Below are 6,030 nucleotides of genomic sequence, written 5' to 3'. Positions count from 1 at the left end.
GAACCCGCGACCCGCAGATTGCGAGTCGAGTACCCTAACCACCTGGCCATGCCGGGCAATTTGTATAATGAGACAGGTTCTGTGAATATCACGACCGATTTATTAGAACAGCAAAAATTTTATCAGACACCTGTAGAAAGATGTGTAATTCAACATTTCACCTATCACAACAAAACCTTACAAAATCATATATAAAGACAAAATATAACATCAAAACATTATAAGTCGAGTTTCTAACCTTATATTAGTTCATATTAAACATTCAGTACTTGGTTGGTCTTCCTCGTACTCTAATAACCTCCGCGAGGCAATGTGGTTATTGATGTAATCCACCGTGATTTCATCCTATCCTATTACTAGAAGGCGCTGCAACTCAGCTACTACAGCAGGTTTAGAGTCGTGGATAACTTAGCTATTTTTCGGCTCAGTTCTGCCCAACAGTTTTCAATGGGATTACAATCTAGAGACTTTGCTGGCCACAACAATCTTGTAACGTCCACCTGGTCAAGATACTCCTATATAATATGCTCTCTGTAGGTAGTGGCATTGTCATCCTGGAATAAAACGCATATGATAGAAATATCGCCTGTAGGAGACGCCACTGACGTTTCCTTGGAGGATATTAAAAGCAGTTTTCCACCATGATGAATAGCTGCCCAAACCTGTACTGTTCTATCTCCTGTGGGAAAGACAGTCTTTCCTCATCTATTCTCCAGGCAAATGACGAACAAAAATCCTGCCATCAGCTATAACAAGCAAGAAACAGCACTCATTTAAAAAGATGACATGTCACCAGTGTCCTAACTGTAAGTTGGCATGCTGTCTCGCCCAAGTAACTCGCTGACGGTAGTGAATTCTGGTTAATATCGGTTTGAAGCTAGCCCTTCTTGCAAAATAAGTTTGTTTGGTCAATCTCCTATTCACAGTTCCTCTGGATACCCTGGAATGAATATGTTCATGCCATTCCTGTAATAGAGTGTTGCAAGACTTCTTTCAACCTTGATGTGTTAACCTGGTCAAAACATAGTCACCTCTGGCAGTAGTTTTTCGGCGTCTGCAGTATTTCCTGGAACAACGTTTCCTGTAGTCCGATGACGTTTCAAGATTCTGGATACGATACATTGAGAGTACCCCACTGTTCTGACAATGTCCGTTTGCTTCATTCCATTTCTGATCTAACAGTTTGACGCCCTATAACTTCTGGCATGTGATGAGGCATAACTCTACATCAAGTACAGAGAAATTGTGTGAATAAGGCGTTGATCTGTTTCGAAGAATATTACACTAAAAGTACACCGTTTTATACAAAACAAGTACGTAAGTGTGTTTTGACGAATAAATGCTCAAAACAACTTATACAGACCAGAATAACAACTCGTACACGTTTATCCAATTATACGCTACCTTCTTTGTTACTACTGGGGCCCCTAGTGGCACATCGGTATGTATGCGGACTTACAACGCTAGAATCCGGGTTTCGATACCCGTGGTGGGCATCGCACAGATAGCCCATTGTGTAGCTTTGTACTTAATTACAAACAAACAAACAATACTACTGGGGCATTTACTTAATAACTATTCCATGCATGTACACAATAACATCAATATAGAACAGTATGCAAACATTTTGGCTAAGACTGTATTTAACAGGGTACTCAACGGTCCAAGATTGACCTGGAAACCCAGGAATGAAAACTCTATCAAGTTAAAACTGAAAGGCAGTCCTAGACATTAGGCGAGCATATACATGATTAGTTATTTGTTTATAATTTATTTATGTTTACAAAGCAGTTGGGTCACTAATAAAACTTAACTTAGTTAGTTTCTTTAGGAAATACCATGCAGACTGTACCGGCAGATTTTTAACTTACCTATATTTATTTTATGTGGCCCGGCATGGCCAGGTGGTTAGGGAGCTCGATTCGCAATCTGCGGGTCGCGGATTCGAATCCCCGTCACACCAAACATGCTCGCCCTTTCAGCCGTTGGGGCGTTATTATGTGACGGTCAATCCCACTATTCGTTGGTAAAAGAGTAGCTCAAGAGTTGGCGGTGGGTGGTGATGACTAGCTGCCTTCCCTCTAGTCTTACACTGCTAAATTAGGGCCGGCTAGCGCAGACAGTCCTCGTGTAGCTGTGCGCGAAATTCATAACAAACCAAACCAAATCTAAAATTAGATTAGCTTGGGACAACGACTTCAGAAAGTTTGGTCCTCCACAAGCGTCGGCCCTAACGTGTTTTTATTGTAATTCAATAAAGATTTTGTATAATTTCACAAGAGAGTTCAATGAAGCGGGTTCAATTGAAGTTATTTTTCCACATAAAAGTTAATTGTTTTCACCTTAACGTTTATTGCAATTTGATAATGAATTTATTTTTTCTAAAGATTTATACAAAGGCTAGAAGTCTGAGTCTAACACCTCGAAACTACATACTCAAAAAGAAAAGCATTCATTTTATTCATATAAAAAAAAGTTCCAACAAGTGCTGACTGATTATATATCAGTCGTCCAGGGTATATAAGTAATATTCCGGCTCTCAGTTCGCCTAAGGACAACTGAATTCGTTGATAATAATATTGAAACAATCCTGTACTTTCTTATATCGGATGAGCAAACTGAAACAACAAAATTAGGCTTAACTACCCAGTTCTCATGTGTGAGGCTAGGCTTAACTTTCATCTATGAAATTACACATTTTAGTGAAAATAATAATATTCACAATTAATTTAACTAGTTAAACCCAGCCTCCCATCTGGTGATAATCTCGTGAAATAGACTGAAAGCGTGTGATTAAATAAAATAAAATAAAGCTCCCAGTGCTAAGCAGTAAGTCTTAGGTCTTATAAATCTAAACTTCGGGTTTCGATATTCATGATTTGTACAGCACTGTTAGCTCATTGTGTAAACTTTCTGTTGAACAAGAAAAATAAATAAATAAGAAAACCTTATTTCTGGCTGTAAAAACTGTTTAATCTGTGTCATTTATTTATTTTATAAATTTATATTATGGTTGTAGCCTAAACTTTCTTGTGTTTTTTTAACAAATATATCTATATATATTGCTACGTCTCTGGTCGTTTGTTATTTTCCCGTAAAAATTCCTTCCGAAAAACTTCATCGATAAAAGTCCTTTCTTAAATACAACCAGTTTATTCTTTCTCAATACAACTTTGCAATAAACTTAATTTCCACAATCAGTTTAACTTAAACACACGCTATAATTCACAACGAACGATTTACGCACTTAACCGCGCTTGACTCATTTGTCCGTCTCTTTCTCTGCCTGTCTGCAATTCTATATCGATTCATTGTTGCCCGGCATGGCCAGGTGGTTAGGGCACTCGATTCGTAATCTGCGGGTCGCGGGTTCGAATTCCCGTCCCACCAAACATGCTCGCCCTTTCAGCCGTGGGGGCGTTATAATGTGACGGTCAATCCCACTATTCGTTGGTAAAAGAGTAGCCCAAGAGTTGGCGGTCGGTGGTTATGACTAGCTGCCTTCCCTCTAGTCTTACACTGCTAAATTAGGGACGGCTAGTGCAGATAGCCCTCGTGTAGCTTTGCGCGAAATTCAAAACAAACAAACAAACGATTCATTGTCTGGCGCACTTATATACAAGAATACCGCACATCTAGCAAACACTCGAGCATTCACGAACCTTCGAGAATATCATGACGTGTTACTAGCGTCACGTGACTTCCGCTGTCATAACAATATGCTTACCAAGTTTAATTCATCTAAATCAAGTTAACTTCTGGGCGATTATACATGAGCTTTGAACGATCCTGCAAATAGAATCAATATTTTATAAAATGAATTGTAGCTTAGCTGAAATGGTCTGATATTAACTGAGTGGAACGATTTCTTACCATCTACAACCATAATATTAAAAATGATGGTTAAACAAAGTGTCTCATATCCAAACCAATTCCTCCTTCAAGTCGATTGAAAAATTATTCAGTTATGCTATAGATCATTAATCAAGCATAATTTTCCTCCTTCAAATAGATATTTATCTTCATCAACTTAACTAATGCGCATACAAATTCCACTGTTTTTCCAAGTATGATTTACCGTTTTTAAAGTAAATTCATATGAATACAGGCTCAAAATAAATATTGCAATTGAGTTACAATATTTTCTTATTGTATATCTGATCAGTATGTTTTTATTCCATGAATGCTTTCAATAGGGGTGTGTCTCTGAAAAAAAGGCATACTTCTTACTAAAGGTAAATTTATTTTCAATGAGACAGAGAAATGAAACATAGATGTTTTAGTTTTCTACAGATATTGGCGCTTTTTAATAGAAAGTACGAAATTACACAATTCAATAAAACGTATACTACCGCTGCTTTTCCTAACAAGCTTGTTTTAGTATTGAATATTTTAAAATTGAAGTGTGCCCATCGTTTCCTATATTTAACTGGATCGCCCAAGATTTCGCAAATATAAAATCACTGTGCCACCATATTGGGAATCTCAAAAAGTTTGACTTAGCCCTTTTTAAATAGGAAAAGACGTTTTAAAATAGATCTAGTTAGAAAATGAGGATGGTATTTAATTAATGAGTGTGACAAGTGAAAGATTAGGCTTAAAATTTAGTTATTTTTTCATTTGTTAGTAATTTATATAGTTATTCATTTATTTTTTCTTATTAATTTATTAACTATATCTATAAAATAGAGAGATTAAATGAGTTACTTAAATTAACAGAGAATATTTAGAAAATATTAAAACAAATAAAATGTGTGCGTTTTATAACAAAGCCACATCGGGCTACCTACTGTGTCTACCAAGTGGAATCGAACCGCTGATTTTAGCGTTGTAAATCAGTAGACTTACCGCTATCCTACACACCTATAACAAAACATCCGCCATTAACAATGAGTATGAACTTATCTTTTTGTGTGTATACTATCATTTAGATTCAGCCATTTTACCAGTCTTACATATGCTACGGTAAATCAACCATGTTAAGGCTTAGTGAGTAGATTGTACAAAATAGGCTCTCTCAGATTTTATGTGAATGGGCCTAAAGTAGAAAAAAAAGGGGGCTATAGTATCTATATCTATTTTTTTAAATCAAATCTTATTGGCGTCATATATACATGAGATTTGTTTAAAAATGACGGGTTGGAGTTTTGCACAAAAAACAACAACAAAAAAAAAAAACGAAATCCTCGCCTTTCCTTCGGCGAGCTTTGTTCACCAAACTTCATTATAAAAGAAAAACAATCACACATTGAGAAAATACAACCAATTTTCAAGTACACTTTCAAAAGATGCAATAAGAATGGTGCAAGCTTAAGTTTAAAATGACTCACAATATGAGCGTTACACACACACACGCTGAAGCTGGTTTTTATGAGGGATGCACAAGTAGTAAAATTTGGCCGAATACTGGGTCTGGGTAACCGGTCACTAAGCTTTGGCCGCGTGTCAACTGAGACCGGGTTCTCCTCTCCCCCCCCCCAAAATAAAACGTACACAAAAATTAGAAACAAAAACAAAATTGACGTTTATTACATTTAACCGAATAATCACCAATAGAACATTCAAGTTTTACTTTCAACTTTCAATGCCTAGCCCCAAGTTCTAAAACCCTAACCCCTATTCCTCTCAAAACCCCACCTTCCCCAGAAATCCATTTCTCAAACCATGCCTGTTATTAACCCCTATTGTTTTCCGAGCGATCAGTTTTTGTTGCTCGAAACACGTTATTTTTTTAACTAAACCAATTATTGACGGTGTTACGTCTCTGTGTTCGTTTGTTAATTTCCCGTATAATTTCTTTCAGATAAAACTTTAGCGATACAAGTCCTTTCTCAAATAAAACTAGTTTATTCTTTCTCAATACAACTTTGCAATACACTTAATTTCCACAGTCACTTTAACTTAAACACACGCTATAATTCACAACGATTCACGCACTTTACTTACATTCACTACCGCGCTTGACTCAATTGTCCGTCTCTGCCTGTCTGCAATTATCTTTATGCCGTCACTTCATTTTCCGGCTTATAT

This window comes from Limulus polyphemus, unplaced genomic scaffold, assembly GCF_000517525.1.
Source record: "Limulus polyphemus unplaced genomic scaffold, Limulus_polyphemus-2.1.2 Scaffold2438, whole genome shotgun sequence".
In the NCBI taxonomy this organism is placed as follows: domain Eukaryota; kingdom Metazoa; phylum Arthropoda; class Merostomata; order Xiphosura; family Limulidae; genus Limulus; species Limulus polyphemus.
The sequence above is the reverse complement of the archived record's forward strand: the minus strand, read 5'-3'. Positions refer to the sequence as shown.